Source organism: Chrysochloris asiatica, unplaced genomic scaffold (assembly GCF_000296735.1).
Source record: "Chrysochloris asiatica unplaced genomic scaffold, ChrAsi1.0 scaffold00095, whole genome shotgun sequence".
Taxonomy (NCBI): domain Eukaryota; kingdom Metazoa; phylum Chordata; class Mammalia; order Afrosoricida; family Chrysochloridae; genus Chrysochloris; species Chrysochloris asiatica.
The window spans coordinates 11,069,689-11,087,241 of NW_006408613.1; the positions used below are offsets into that span (position 1 = coordinate 11,069,689).

Sequence of the window (17,553 nt, forward strand, 5' to 3'; positions counted from 1 at the left end):
AGACTGTTAAAAGAAATAATCAGTGAGAGAGACATGAAGGACTGAAAATAGACTGAGTCAACCAAGCAATCTCATGCATGAACTGGGATGAGAAAATTGGACTACAAGTACCCTCCTGGTGGTTGATTATTTTCAGGGGTTGTGTAGGTGACTGAAGCACATCTCAGGTGCTAAGCAAGTGCGGATTCCCAATCTGGTCAGAGACAGACAAAGCAAAATCTTGGGGTAATGTATGAGGAATCTCCAGGACAGGTAGGTTGAACATACAAGGGAACTCAGACACCAAGATCAATAGAAAATGGGAATGGAATTCTAGGCCTAGGGAAGAAGAGAGCAGGAAAGACTCCCACAGACATTACTTCTGACAGTCCTTCTGGGAGAATGTTGAGGGCTTTGGGGGACAGTTCCCATACCTGGGAAAAAGACAAACAAAAGTCAGGGTGCATGAAAAACCTCCAGGAATGCACAGGAAATCAGACTCTAGTTGGTTAGTAGAAGGGAGTGGAATGGAGTAGCAAACCCATTGATGAACTGTTTGAATCTTTAGGGAAAGGATCTAATTGTAAGATTGGGTATAGGATTAGAGAGGAGGAGGTAGGAGAAGTAGATGTAGGTAAATATGAGGCTTCTGATTGAAAAGGAGGAAGGGAAGATTGGCCTGCTGGTATGGTTTCAAAAAGGCAATAGGAAAGAGCTGGAAATTCCACCCTTGTGGGTAGAACTTAAAAAACAAAACAGAGGAAGTGATCCATAGAAGACAATACCCTATCCCCATTGAAGAGATGGAGGAGACCTGCAGCCAGTAATAAAGGGCCTAGTGATTATTATTATTATTTTTTTTGATATGGTAGTTTTCAAATATAATTCTTAAGATAGTTTGTACATTCAAGGTGAAACTTAAATGTGAGTTGGACACTGAAAAGTTGTTTTATTTTATTTAAATGTCTTTGATATTTTTTCTGCAGTAAAATTGTATAAATGAATCCATTGAAAAGGTGATTAAGGATTTGTTTGGCTGGTGTGATAATAATTTTTAAAACTGTACATTGCTCAAGACTTTGTGTGTGTGTATGTGTTTATTTGTATTGTTTTAGATCTTCTGAGAACATAATACTGTTTTAAAAGATATTTGGTGTATCAATACTCTTTCTGAGTTGAAAACATGTTTATATTAAAATGTGGGCCACCCTGTATGCATGCATTTTGTCTTGTTAAGAGGAGGAAAACAATACTGTGCTACAGCCGTGAGTATTGATAGTTTCAGTTAATTTGATAAGTATATAATATTAAAATATGTTTAATTGACATTCCTGTTTGAGAAGCTTTTAAGTGAAGGCCTGGATTCATGTATAAAGATGATAGAGTCAGTAATGTTTCTTTTAGTTTGAGGAAATGGACAGAGTGTAGTAAATACTGTTGTAAGAATGTGTTGTTCCCTGAATATCTTCATCCTCAAAGAATTTTCGAAGTTGGGGCATTGAATGGCATTCACTGATAAAGGGGCACCACACCACTGTAAATAGGCTCCCCTACCTGGGAAAGACCACACACCTACCCACCATGGAGATTAGAGATCAATTCTTGAGAAACTACATGCTGGCCTTTGTTGCTTTGTTAACCTTTAGTTTAAAGAACTCTTGGTTGAAAGCCCTTCCTTTAAATTCACAGTTCATCGCTTCTGACCAGGAGACTTGGTGCTGATCAATACCTGGAAAGAGGACAGCCTCCAGTTGGATTGGAAGGGCCCTTACCAGGTGCAGTTGACCATTAAGATAGATTGCAGAGAAGGGGTGGACTCACTGTACTCGAGTAAAGTGACCAGTGTAGAGGGATTCTCTCCAATCGAAGAGTAGTTACCAGTGGGAAACACATCCCTCACACAGGAAACCTCTCAAAGTGACCCTGAAAAGAGTCTGAGAGGCTGCCTTGCCTACTCTGCCAGATGAGGTGGGTTTGGAAGCTAATATGGCTAAAATGTATCATTACCATGGGGGAGGTGCAAAGGGCTTTTGCCTACAACTACCCAGTCAGGTTGATAGTTGTAGGCAAAGTGAATATAATCATGGCATCATTCCCTTAAACCATCAAATTAAGTGTTTGCCAAGTTTTACCCTGTGGGAGCTATCTCAATTAATGTCCCAGTGTTAGTGATAGGGAGCTGAGAGTAGCAATCTGGGTCTATGGAATGGGTGCCCACATCTCTGGATGGGACATTGTGTGCTGAAAATGACCCTAAAAGAGCAGAAGTAATTGAGGTAAAAGACCTAGGGTAGATATTAGAGATAGATATAAGGTATTTAAGTGTGAATGCTTGGGTAGTTGTTGTGAAGTGTCGTTGAGTCGGTGCCAACCCATAGCGACCCTGTATAGGGTTTCTGAGGAACAGCTGGTGAGCTTGAACTGCCGACCTTGCAGTTCAAACAACTTTGCAGTCTGGCTCATTAACCCACAGTGCCACACCAGGAATGCTTGGGTAGAATGGGTTAAATATTCAGTACCGGCTCTTAACAAAAGTGATTGCTATGCTTGTGCAGCTGATAAACTACAGGTGCAGTTGGCTCTCTTTCACATGGGATTGGAAAATAACACTGCACATTGGCTCTGCACCAAAACAAGGGCACTTGGGTAAAAGAGCAATCCCTTCACTTTCCATAGGGATGATGAAGTACTCTTCTTGTCTTTCAAGGCAGTGAACAGAGTTCACAGTGCCTGTAGTAGAACTGACAACCTGCATCCACGTCCAAAACATGGTGAGCCTAACAGTAGCAATCATACAGGCCTGAAAATACCCTTGGTGGATGTCTGATAATATTGTGGAAAGACAGCCTCCGAGAGTTGCTGCTGTCTGATTGGACTGGGACATGAACCTTGGTCCAGCTGGCAATTCCCTTCACTGGAGCGTTATGTGAGCACAATAAAAAATCCTCAGTCTGGAGATGTCTCCCTGGATCTTCTGATCCATATATTTATATAAACTCCATTGGAGTCCCTAGAAGAGTTCCTAATGAGCTTAAAGCTAAGAATTGGATAGCTGCCGGGTTTGAGAGTATACTTTTCTGGTGGTCTAAAAATGTAGAATGAATTAATTACATCTATGGAATCCTGGTGTGGTGCTGTGGGTTAATGTGCCAGACTGCCAAGCCATTTGAACTGCAAGGTCAGTAGTTCAAGCTCACCAGCTGCTCCTTGGAAACCCTATATAGGTTTGCTATGGGTAGGAACCAACTTGACTGCACGTAACAACAACAAAAACTATAACCAATAGAGATTCACACATTATACCAGAGATGTTCTACAATGAGTAGTGAAACTGGGCGAATGCTGAGATCAATGGCCCTTTCACTGACCAGTCAGAGAGGTGGTTTTGAAAAGTGGAAAAATAATACTTGCTCTTCTCAAAATAATAGCTGGAATTTAGACAGCTAATAGACGTTGTATCATGCTTGAGTCTGAGGACTAGTCCAAATTCAGAGTAAGTCAGATATGGCCACTACTTTGTTTAAGCATTTGGTGCTGTGAGCAGGGTTCATTGCAAGGGCTCCAGCACTAGGAAAGTGAGATTTTGTGGGAGAAAGAGTGAAGGGGAATGGAATAAAATGTTTCAGATAAGAGGAGAGCAGCTTAGTTGCCTGGGGCTGATGTCATGCTGAATAGAGAAGATAGCTGATCTGTGGCAAGCGCCATCAGGAATCCACCCTGCAGACACCCAAATCCATATGCATATGAATTGGGTTAGTCCAAGATTGAGGGAAAGATTGAACTTGAGTGTTTTAAAAGGTTAATGTGTTTCAGAGTGAAGTAGAAAACTTGAACAAACCTATAACAAAAAAAGAAATTGACCATGTCATCAAAAAATCCCCAAGTCAAAAAAGTCCAGCTTTCACATGCATATGAGATTATTGAGAATACCATGGCTTGGGTCAGGTGCACCTTAGTCTTCAAGCTAATATCTTTGCTCTTCAACACTTTAAAAAAATCTTGTGCAGAAGACTGGCCTAATGCAATACGTCGTTTGATTTCTTGACTGCTGTATCCATGAGTGTTGATAGTTATCCAAGAAGAATGAAGTCCTTGACAACTTCAGTCTTTTCTCTATTGATAAGGATGTTTATTGGTCCAGTGGTGAGGATTTTTGTTTTCTTGACATTGAGATGCAATCCATATCAAAGGATGTGCTCTTTGATATTCACCAGTAAATATTTTTAGTCTTCTTCACTTTCAGCAAGCAAGGTTATATCATCTGCATATTGTAAATTGTTAATAAGTCTTCCTCCAGTCCTGATGCCACATTTTTACAACCCTGTTGCACACCTTTCTTAATTTTAAACCATTCAGTGTTCCCATGTTCTGTACGAACAACTGCCTCTTGGTACAGGTACAGATTCCTCATGAGCATAATTAAGTGTTCTGGAATACTCATACTTCACAATGTTGTCCAAAGCTTGTCAGGATCCACATAATCGAAAGCCTTTGCATAGTCAATAAAGCACAGGTAAACATCTCTGATATTCTCTGCTTTCAGCCAAGATCCATTGGACATCAACAATGATATCCCTCGTTCCATGGCCTCTTCTGTATCCAGCTTGAACCTCTTGTATTTCTCTGTCAATGTATGCTTGCAGCCATTTCTATATTACCTTTGGTAGTGGTTATGTGCCGTGGAGTCGGAACCGACTCATAGCGACCCTGTACAGGGTTTCCGAGGCTGTAAATCTTTATGGGAGCAGAACACCTCATCTTTCTCCCGTGGAACAGCTGGTAGTTTCGAACTGCTGACCTTAAGGTTCGCAGCCCGATTCGTAACCACTATGCTACCAGAGCTCCTTTAGTAAAACTTTATTCCGTGGGATATCAAAGAGATTGTCTGATGATTTCTGTATTCCATTGTGTCACCTCTCTTTGGAATGGGCACAAATAAGGATCTCTTCCAATCAGTTGTCCAGATAGTTGTCATCCAAATTTCTTAGCAGACATGAGTGAGTGCCTCCTGTGACGCCTCACTTTCTTGAAAGATTTCTATTTTTATTCCGTCAATTCCTGGTGCCTTGTTCTATGACAATTCCTTCAATGCACCTTAGACTTCTTCCTTCATTATCATTGGCTCTTGATCATATGCTACCTCTTGAAACTGTTGAACATTAACCATTTCTTTTTGGTACAATTACTCTGTGTATTCTTTCCATCTTCTTTTGATGCTTTCTGCATCATTCAATAATTTGCCCAGAGAATCTGTCAATAACAAAAGTCCAGGCTTGAATTTTTTCTTAGGTTCTCCCAGCTTGAGAAATGCTGAGCATGTTCTTTCTTTGTGGTTTTGTGACTCCAGATCTTTGCACATTTTGTTGTAATATTTGGCTTTATTTCTCTATCTGATCTTTGAAATTTCTGTTCAGCTTTTGTACCACCTCATTTTTTTTGCATTTGCTTTAGCATCTCTATGCTAGAGAGCAAGTTTCAGTGTCTCTTCTGACATCCATTTTGACTTTATCCTTCTTTCTTGTCTTCTTTATGACTTTTTGCTTTCTTCCTATAAGATGTTCTTAATGACATCCCACAACTCTTCTGGTCTTTGGTCTTTCGTGTTTAATGTATCAAATCTGTTCTTCTGATGATCTCTAAACTCAAGTGGGATATTTTCAATGTCATATTTTGCTCTTGTTGACTTGTTTTCATTTTCCTCAGCTTTATTTTGAATTTGCATATGAACAATGGACTTCATATACAAAAAAAAAACAACTCAGCATGGATTAGAGACATAAATGTGAATCCCAGAATTAAAAGGTCGTCAATGAAAAAATTTAAGGGCTTTAATACTGGGCACACACAGACTACCAAGCATTGCAAGAATTGCACAACCAAAAGTAGACAAAATAGATGATTTGGACATATTAAAATTAGTAACCTATGTGCATTAAAAGATTTTACCAAAAGAGTGAACCAAAAGAGTAACTTATGTGCATCAAAAGATTTCACCAAAAAAGGGAGCCCATAGATTTGAAAAAATATTTTGCAATGACATAACAGACAAAGGACTAATTTCTAAAATCTATAGGACACTATAATACCTCTATAAGAAAAAGAAAATCCAATTAAAAAATGGGCACAGGACATGAACAGACACTTCACCAAGGAAGAGATTCAGGCAGCCATTAGAAATAGTCATGATTATTAGCCACTGTTGTTGTTGTTAAGTGCTGTCAAGTTAGTTCCGACCCATAGCGACCCTGTATAGGGTTTCCAAGGAGCAGCTGGTGAGCTTGAACTGCCAACCTTGCAGAGATGCAAATCAAAACAACAATAAGATATCATCTCATACCAACAATAACAGTGAAGTTCAAAAAAGCAGACGACAATAAATGCTGGTGAGGATGTAGAGAGACTGGGGCCCTCTACATTGCTAGTGGGAATGTAAAATAATCCAACCAATCTGGAAAATGGTATTGTACTTCCTCAGAAATTTGGAAATAGGAATGCCTTGTGATCCAGCAATTCCTCTATTTGGTATATAGCTAAAAGAAATATGAGCAAGACAGAGGTAGACATATGCACACCAATATTTATCATAGTGCTATTCACAATAAAAAAAAAAAAAAAAAGATAAAGACAGCCTAAGTGTCCATCAATGGAAAAATAGATAAACAAACTTTGGTGCATGTACACAATGGAGTATTTTACGACCTTGAACAGTAACATGGAAGCTGTAAGCTACTGCATAATGTGGATGAACCTTGAGAACATTATGCTGAGTGAAATTAGTCAGTCACAAAAGGACAAATATTGCATAAGACCATTATTGTAAAAGCTTGAGAAAAGATACCCATACTAAAATAGGGAAAGAAAAATTATTTGTTGGTTACTGGGGGCAGGGTGGTGGGGTGGTGTAGGGGAGGGATGATAGAACACAGAATAAGGAATAGATACATCATAGTTTAGCTGTTGGGGAGGGCAATTCACAAAAAAGGGAGAGAACAAGGTAGATAGGGGAACACTGAAGCAGGTTTGCATGGGCTAAATGGAACAGAGGTAAATAGTGATGTATACTCAACCTTGGAACAACACGTCTCTGTGATACATGGATCGAGGCATACTCTGAAGAAGGGAAATAATAATAAGATGCTTGACTGTAATATGAATATTGATTTCCCTTGCCTACTATTGTGAAATAGACAATTGAATGGGATAGAAAGGAATATAGGGAAACATGATGATAGAAAGCTTGTAAGCCTGTCTTTAGCCTATAACTAATTGGAATACCTAAAAAGGGTTCCAGAATTTGCCCGGTGAAATGGGCTTCTTGTGGAGACTTTGTAGTGTATAGGACCTGAGGTAGAATCCTGAGCCCTATCCAGAACCTTCTAAGGTGGACATTCCCACTGGAAAGGGCAAGCAAACCAGCCTGGAACAGTTAGAACAACAGAAGTTCCTTCTTGAAAGAAAGATGAGCAGGAGAAAAAATCCAAAAAACAAATGGCAGTCTGATTGGCTACTACAAGAACATGCAAGTTGTTTACCAGGGAGCCATCAAGGCAAGCAATCAAGGCCCTTTAGGACAAACCCCTCTTCAAGACTAAAACTCAAAGGGAGCACATGAGCAGTCATGTAAGCTTTCTGGTAACCATGTTGATTTACTGGTAAGTGGAAGAGGGGTAAAGACAGCAATGAAGATATGGCTGAGTTCAACCACACTCCACAGACTCCCATTGACCTGGAGATGAGAGAGAGAAGAGGAAGGGCTGGCTGGACTTAATTGTGGTGAGACCTGGAAATTCCAGTGCCCATGGACAAGGACATAGCCATGAGGGATAAAGCTGAGAGTGAAGTATCCAGTTGATATGAAGTGAAGGGAGATGCACAAGAATGCCCAAACTTTCAGATAGTACCCATTTGACCTAGCCTTGATGACTTGATGATTGGAACTGGACTAGAGAAAGATTAAAAGAAAACAAAAATAAGTTTTCATAAAGGAAGCAAGTGTAAATTGCTACAATTTGATGAACTTGACTTATATTTATGGATGTAGTAGCTAAAAATACCAAATGAGAGGGAAGGAGTCTTCATATCAAGTATCAATCCTATTGCCTCTATACACAGGGTAGATAGGCATGGGCAACTTAGACATTGGCTACCTAAAATGAGGGGGCAATAAAGGCACAAAGTGACTGCCTTACAAGTTCTCAAGAGGGAGTTTAGTTTAAGAGTATTTTGGGGTGGTAGAGTCCCCACTGAATAGCCATCGTCTTGTCTAGATGGGTCTGGTGAATAGAGATGGGGATAAGATTCTTATGATTCAATAATAAGTAATTGTTATCATGACTAATTGCAGCTGTCACATCTGTAAAGGTAGAAGTTTTGTAACAAAAAAGAGGCAATAGTTGATCTCTATAGTCCAGGAACAGAGGACCCTTGGACTACCAAGGGAGAAGAGCATGGGCAGAATGTGGGACCCTATCCAGAGAAGCAGTGACACCAGAGATGGAGGCAGAGATGAGGTAATGGGAGAGAGAGCAGCTCAGGACTCTAGATTCATGGAATGATAAAGACTGGGTGCTGGTGGCCAGGAGGCAGACTTGCAAAATATATCCTTTGGTTGTTTAAATTATTGTATATTCCTGAGTGTTTTTGTGTACATCACTCCAAAAAACAAAACAAAAAACAGAGAGAATAGAAGCAAATACTGTTGAATGATGATGCACGGAGGAAATTGTAAGAATTGAATGGAAATTATGAGTGTAAAACTGAAATTCTCCCATGTAAATTGTCATTCAAGTCACAATAAAAACTTAAAACAAAAACAAAAAACTTAATGTGTTTGACTGCCTTATGGATATTGGCTTCTTCTGCCTATTATTGTAAAATAGACATATATAAAAATATTGGTAATTATGATTATGGGAAGTTTGTAATACGGACTTTGGCCTATACTTGATTTAATTTGATAAAATGGGAGTTAGAAATTGTCCAAACCGAAAATACATAAATAAATAAATAAATAGGCTTCTTTATTTAAGACTTTGCAAGACTCTAAAGTGGAATGTTGAGCTCCACCCAGAACTTGGGAGTTGATACATTTGCATTTGAAAAGACATGCACACCAACCCAGAACTGTTGAAAAAACAGGAGATTTATGATTGAAAGAAAGCTGTTGTTGTTATGTGCAGTGGAGTCGGTTCCGACTCATAGCGACCCTGTACAGGGTTTCTGAGGCTGTAAATCTTTACAGGAGCAGAAAGCCTCATTTTTCTCCCGCGGAACAGCTGGTAATTTTGAACTGCTGACCTTTTGGTTTGCAGCCTGATTGGTAACCACTATGCTACCAAAGCTCCTTTGAAAGAAAGTGGGAGTGGGGGGGTGGGAAGGGGGAAGCAGACAGTTTGTCATTTTGAGTTTCTGGGGCTTCAAGGCAAGAGAAATTGGCCCATCAAACATCACCCGTAAGTGAATGTTCTGTTGGAACCTGTTGACCTTGAGATGAAATAAGAGGGAAGACTGACTGTTTTGAAGTGCAGGGAGGTGTGTGTGAACCCCCAAACTTGCAGCTGGTACTCATTTGCCCTAGCTTGGATAGCTAGGGTTGTTGAGTTGACTAGAACCTGATCAGATGAATATAAAGATGTTTGATACTCTGAGCAAGAGTCAGTTGTTACAATTTGATGAACTGGAGTTTTGCTTATGGATGCAGTTCCTCAAAATTTCAATCAGAATGGAAGTTTCTTCAGATCAAAGAACATGCATGTATTCTCAGTGTACTGTGTTGGTATGAATGGGCAATTTAGATATTGGAGTCCTGCTGTGGCACTGTGGGCTAATACTTCAGAATGCAAAATCATTTAAACTGCATGGTCGATGGTTCAAGCTTACCAGCTGCTCCTTGAAAACGCTATATAGGTCGCTATGGGTCACAACAACAACAATTGCTAAAAGGGTATGAAGTGGCTGACTTAACAAATTTTCATGGTTATGTTTAGTTTTAGAATGAGGGGTCAAGGGAAAATCTTCATTGACTAGTTTTCCTCTTTTCCAAATGGGTCTTGTGAAAGGCAGTATGGAGTAGTGCTGATAAGATTTTATTATTTCAATTGCAATTATTAATAGTATTAATTGTGATTGTCAAAACTGTAATTTCAGGGGATGTGTAACTAAAAGGAGGGATTAGTTATCTGTTATTTCAAAATTGACAATCACAGGACCATGATTGGAGTATGAGTGAAGTTTGGGATCCCTGCCTGAAGAATCAGTGACTGCAGAGATGGTGGCAGAGGTGGCAACATGGAAAGAAGGAGCAGGTATGGGCTCTAGATCCATGGACTGAATAAGACTGTGTGCCTGTGGGCTCGAGACTGGCTTTTAGACATTTATGTGTGCATCAAATATTTCTGCTTTGTTCATTCATGAAATATAAGAGGAAAATGGGGTCGCTGCATTTTCAGTTGTACATGTTTTAGCAATATCATGTCACATGCAAATATGATGCAACCTAATACAGGCATGTTAGCTCTACTATTAGGGACATCCAGAAATGATATACTTTATGAGGATTTAAGAAGAATAAATGAAAATGAGACCAATAAGTGTCAAGAGAAAAGGGGGGATTTGTGAGAAATAGCTCTTGAGGTGATCAATCCTCAGGACTAAGGGGAATTTTAGGGGTAACAGACTAGCATAACAAAAGGTGCTCAGGGGAGAGGAAGAGACTAGTTTGACAGACTAGAAATTTAAAAATAAGAATACACTCATCAAAGAAATAGGGGAAGTTCATGGGGTGGAGGAAAACTAACATTAAAGGAGAATGCTGCCAGTAAGGCCTAGTAGGTGACTAGATTGTAAACTCCATGGTACTCAGTAGAAGGGGAAATGGAGGAGAAGTTTTTTTCAAAACAGGGGAATAAAATTCTTAGCAAGCCAGCCATGCTGCACATCTGCCTGTGTCTACAGGGTTAGGCACCCAACTTTGCAAAATCGAATAAAGAAAACTTCACTCTTGTTAATATATATATATATATATATATATTACACCTCAGCATAAAGACAATAAGAATCTTCTTAACTAGACAAGTAAATTACACCACAACAAACAGAGAAGATAAAATATGTCAACGGTTCCATTTATCTTGGAACCACAGTCAATGCCCATGGAAGCAGCAGTCAAGAAATCAAACAATATATTGCATTAGAAAAATCTGTTTAAAAAAAACCCAGTAAGTGTTAAAAAACTGATATGTTACTTTAAGGATTAAGTTTCTGGCTCAAGAGCTGGTATTTTCATTTGCCTCATATGCATGTGTAAATTGGACAACTTATAAGGAACACTTAAGAAGAATTGATGCATTTGTATTATGGTGTTGAATATTGAATATACTGTGGCTTCCAGGAACAAATCTGTCTTAGAAGAAGTAGAGCCAAAATGCTCCTTACACATGAGACCAGGGAAGGTACATCTAAAAATGGAAGACCCTTAACAACATGGATTGACATAGCATCTCCTGTATCTTGAAATGTGGAGAAAAAAGCTGCTAGGATTCAGGGTCAAATTGTTCTTAACTTTGTTCCAGAGTATAGGCCTGTCTTTAAAAAGTTTCTGGGAAATGAGCTTTTGCCCAAAGCTGAGGGGAGGGATTGCCATTATAAAGGAACAAAAGAATGGGACCAACCAGGGCCAAGGGGATGGAGTCACCACTCAAATGGACTAGAAAATTGGGGCCACCAATGTCAAGGGAGCAGAGCTGCCATCTTAGTGGTCCTGGAAGGCAAAGCTGAAGCTCAAAGCCTAGAGGCTTTCACCTAGAATCCAGAGGATGTGGCTAACAACCAGTCTGAAGATGGTGTTCTTGTCCACATGGTCCTGAAGAACAAAATGTTATTTCCGATTATTGAGAGCTAATGTGAATTATTTTTCTAGATGTTGGACTTGCTTGTTGCTCACTTTTCCTCCTTTTTCTCCATTTTTTTCTATTTATTATTTAAGTGTCTGCCTTATACCTGTTTCACCATTGTACTTCAGAAACAATAATTTATAATGTAGATATCATAGGATCATAGATGGAGAAGTTTTGACAAGGATGAAATACATCTAATATCTCACTCATATTTGATTTAGAGGATTAATATGATGAGATTTTGGATTTGGAGTTTATTTAAACTCTGGAGTACTGGTATGGCACTGTGGGTTAATGTGCCGACTGAAAAGCCGTTTGAACTGCAAGGTCGGTGGTTCAAACTCACCAGCTGCTCCTCAGAAACCCTATACAGGGTCACTATGGGTCGGAACCGACTCGATGGCACTTAACAATAATGGCAATGACAATGATATGATGGTTTAAATATATTTTAATGACAAGAATGTAAATTTTGTGTTGATAAAAGGTGATATAAGATTAAATTGTAGTCCTCTAAAATACGTGTTCCAATCCTCACCTCTAAACCTGTGGTTATTATCTCACTGAGACATAAGCTTTCTGTTATATAAATGAGAAATAGTGTAGTGCTTCTTAGGAGTTAATCCTCTATAAGTGATTAAAATGGAAGATTAGGCAAGCTGAGATAGGGGATGATTGATACGAAACCATCTGGTAATCTCCAAAGAACCAGTAAACAAACTGAAGACACAAGGACTTTCTCTCAGAGCCAGCTGAGAGAGAAAGCCCTCCTCTTGAACCAATGCCCTGAATTCATATTTTTAGTTCCCTAGAACGATCACATATTTCTCAGTTTATTGCACTGCAGTGGCTTGTGTGTTGCTGTGATGTTGGGAAGCTATTCCACCTGCTATACCAGCAGTGTCACCCATGGTGGACTGGGTTTAGTCAAGCTTTCAGACTCAGACAGACTAGAAAGAAAGAAGGGGGGCAGCCTATGAAATGTTAGTCTTTGGAAAAATTATGCATAGCAACAGAACATAAGCAATTATGAACAGCAGCAGAAACAATGAGTGTAAAATCAATGTTCTCTCATGCAAACCATCACTCAACTCACAATAAAAAGTTTTTTAAAAAAGTTTAAGGTGATGATATGGAACATGTCCATCATTTTTTTTCCCCACAGATGTAGTCAGTTTGACTTCTGAGTATTCCATCTGGTGAGGTTGACATGTATAATCATATGTAATGTTGTTTATAAAAGGTATTTGCAAGAAACAAGTCATTGGTCTAGCCAAATTCTATTCTGTGATCCTCGACATACTTTCTATCAATAAGAACATCATACAGGAAGAAACAAAAGATCATTAAGAAAACACAGAAGATGAAAAAGGTTAAATGAATGTCAAAAGAGACTCTGAAATTTACTCTCCAGCATAGAGATAATAAAGCAAATGAGAGCAATGAATAGGTAAAAGATTTGAATTGAATATTTCAAAGGGCAGTTCAAAAAGACAAAGTCAAATATAATGAAATGTACAAACATTTGGAGAAAACCAAAAGGGAAGAACATGATTAGCATTTCTCAAGCTAAAGGAACTCAAAAAAAAAATTTAGCTTTGACTTGCAAAACTGAAAGATTCCATGGGCAAAATATTGAAGGATGCAGGAAACATCAAAAGAATATGGAGGCAATCTTGAAAATCTATAGGAAACTACAATACCTCTACAAGAAAAAGACAAGTAACTCAATTTTAAAAGTGGGCACAGGAAATGAACAGACACTTCACCAAGGAAGATATTCTGGCAACCAACAAACATCAGGAAATGTTCACAATTATTAGTCATTGTTGTTGTTGTTATGTGCCATGGAGTCGGTTCCATCAGAAAGATGTAAATCAAAACAACAATGAAATACCATCTCACATTAGCAGTAACAGTGAAGTTCAAAAAAGCAGAGGACAATAAATTCTGGTAAGTGTGTGGAGAGACTGGGACACTCATATATTGCTAGTGGTACTGTAAAATGGTTCAACTTCCTGGGAAAACAGTATTTCCTCAGAAATTTGGAAATAGAAATGCCTTGTGATCCAGCAATTCCTCTATTTGGTCTATAGCTAAAAGAAATACGAGTCAGATTGGAGTAGATGTATGTACACCAATATTTATAGCAGCACTATTCATAATAACAAAAAAATGGAGACAGCCTAAGTACCCATCAGCAGAAGAATGGATAAATAACCTTTGGTACATATACACAATGGAATACTATAATACCTTGAAGAATAATGAGGAAGTTGCAAAACACTTCATAACATGGATAAACCTTCAGGACATTACACTGAGTGGAATTAGTCAGTCACAAAAAGGCAAATATTACATAAGACCATTCTTGTAAAAGCTTAATAAAAGATTTCCATACTTAAAAAAAAAAAAAAAAAAAGATGGAGGCTTCGGAACTGCTGCAGCTACTGCTAAAATACCTCCATCTTGGCTGCTGCCACTGCCTTTATTTATCCCTTTTTCCTTCACAGCTTCTGCCAGACCCAGACTTCTAGTACCACTGTTTCCCCTTGGTCTCTGCCATGCTGCTCTACTGTTACTGTAAAATGGGAAAAGGAGAAAATTGAAGGTGTAGCGATTGAATACTGATGGACCTCCAATGGTGTTCCAGGCTTAGCTTTTTGCTGACTGGAGTCCAGTTAGCTAGACAGAAATTTATAGTGAAAGGAGGAACATTGAAGAATGATGACTGGGGAAACATTAAAAAAAAAAAAAAAATGGAATTAATGTACTGCTAATACCCTCTGTAGATGCTCTACCTGAGGAACCCTCAGCTAAAACTGTCATTGTGGAAGACATGACAGAAGAACAGTTAGCATATGCCATGAAATTACCATGTGAATTGACAAACTTTGGTAACACTTGTTACATGAATGCTACAGTTCAGTGCATCCATTCTGTGCCTGAACTCAGAGATGTCCTTTAAAAGTATGCAGATGCCTCAAGAGTTTCAGGGGAAATGGTTTCAGCATGGTATACTACTGCAGCCCTTAGAGATTTGTTTGATTCCGTGGATGAAACTTCTAGTATTCCACCTGTCATTCTATTGCAGTTTTAGCAGATGGCTTTTCCACAATTTTCAGAGAAAGGAGGACAAGGACAATATAATCAACCAGATGCTAAGGAATGTTGGATACAAATGATGTAAGAATTGCAACAGAAATTGGAAGCCTTAGAGGATAATTCTGTTAAAGAGAGATTCATCTGTACCAGCAGTGACGCCTTCTAAAGAGAAACACTTAATTGATCAATAAGATTTTGAGTTTGAAACTACCATGAAATGTACAGAATCTAAAGATGAAAAAGTTACTAATGGAAAGGAAAATGAGCTTCAGCTAAGTGTTTTATCAATCAAGAAGTCAAGTACCTTTTAAAGGACTAAAAATGCAACTTCAGGAAGAAATCACTAGTCTCCTACATTGCAAAGAAATGCTTTGTACATCAGATCCTTCAACATCAGTGGGCTACTTTATCACTTGACTATTCAAATCATCTGTGTTGTGTTTTTTAATAAAGAACAGGAGTCAGAATGCCAAAGTTCTTAAGGAAGTTAAATTTCCTCTTACGTTGCATGTGCATGAGCTATGTACATAAGAGCTTCAGGAGAAAATGATCTCCTTTTGATCAAAATGCAAGGTTCTAGAATAAAAAAGTGAATCAGCAACCTAAATTAAGTGACTGAAAAAGTAGTACTCAGAAGGAAGTTAAGTATGAGCCTTTTTCTTTTGCTGATGATATTGGTCCCAATAACTGTGGTTACTATGATTTATTTACAAGTGGTGCTAACTCCTCAGGGAAGGACTAGTTCTTCAGATCATTATGTATCATGGGTGAAAAGGGAAAAAAAGATGAATGTATTAAATTTGATGATGATATGTCAGCATTGTTACACCAGAAGGTATTTTGTGATTTTCTGGTGTTGGAGACTGTCATGTAGCTTATGGGCCTCACAGAGTTGAAATAATGGAAAAGGACAGTGATCAGCAATCTTCATTTTAGCTACTTATGCGTAGGTGTGAAATGAATATTGTTTGTTGATCGTTTCTATAATCCAGAGCTTTGGAGGAAGTAATTAGGTGGTTTTATATGTTTTCCCTCATGCGAAACAAGAGAGAGTGAAGGAAGTCTTCACAAATCACTCTGCGTATTATTGTAAATAATTACAGAAAACAGAAAATATCTTTTACACCTTGTGTAAGGTGGCAGGAAGACATTTTTTAAAAGGCTTATCTCTTACACAATTAAAAAAAAAAAAATTTCTTAGGTGAGATGCCATTATCATTTTTGATCACTTTTCTTCCTGTCTTTTGCAGCCCAAGATTCAACTACCAGATATTACCCACATATAATATCATATGTTGTTGTTTCTGCATGGTTCAGACCACCATTTGCTAGCTGCCCATCTTTTGTCTTATGTAACAAAATTTTTGCCATAAGGTGGAAAGGAAAAGTGTTGCTCTCATTGTGTAACTCAGTGCTGCTATGGACATCCTATGGAACCATGAGTACAATCAAGTATTTGTCCAGCTTCACTGGCTGACTCAGTATGTTCTGTTGCTGACTTTTCATGACTTCCAAATGAATTGTGATTGGTTGTAGTACATCTGATTATACATTTATTGTTATGTCTCTCTCTGATGTACTATGGTTTGTATATTTAACTTTTCAATTATTATTTATAATAGAACTTTAAAATTTTTTTAACAAGCTATGGTTGCTTATTTTTAGAAAGGGTCTTTGACTGAAGAGTTTTAGATGTTTAAAAACTATTCAATTCTTACAGATGTTATTTCACTCGCCTGTTTGTCATCATGTTTGCTTGCTTGTTATATATCTGTTTAAATAGAAATAGCAACCTGTAAAAGGAATGTAGTCCTTTGAATGCTGAAAGAAGTGATGTTATCAGTCAAGTTCATTTCTTGGATCAGTTGGGGTGATATTATCAGTCAAGTTCATTACTTAGATCAGTTGTTTTATTTGGTTAACCCCTAAACTCAAATTTTAATCTCAGATCAATGATTTTGAAGTGATAGTAGGAAATATCAAGAGTACCAGGTCATTTCAATGTGGTAGGCTTCTTAAATTTAAATACATTATATTTAGTCAATTGCTCATCTTATGAAAACAATATTGTCTATAATTTTCTTAGTGTTATAGTAAAATTTTGTGAACTATCATGAAATCTCCTATCTCTTTGTTGTTGCTGTTAGGTGCCGTCAAGTCGGTACTGACCCACAGCGACCTTATGCACACCAAAACAAAACACTACCTGATCCTAGGCCAACCTCACTATTATTGCCATGCTTGAGTCCATCAGTGCTGCCACTTGGCCAATCCATCTTGTTGGAGGTCTTCCTCTTTCCTCTGACCCTCCACCTCACCAAACATGAGATCCTTCTCCAGCGACAGGCCCTCCTGACAATATGTCCAAAGTATGAGACATGAATTTGGTCATCTTGGCCTCCAAGGAGCACTCTGGCTGCACTTCTTCCAAAATAGATCTATTGGTTCTTGTGGCAGCCCATGGCATTTTCAATATTCTCCTCCAGCACCATAACTCAAAGGCATCAATTCTTCTACAGTCTTCCTTATTCACTGTCCAGCTTTCGCATGCATATGAGGTTATTGAAAATACCAT

At 38.4% G+C, this 17,553-nt stretch overlaps 1 pseudogene; it reads left to right on the plus strand.

Moving 5' to 3' along the window:
- The first annotated feature begins 228 nt into the window (after nt 1–228).
- LOC102828297 lies at nt 229–15,914 on the plus strand (annotated as a pseudogene).
- Nucleotides 15,915–17,553: the final 1,639 nt, after the last annotated feature.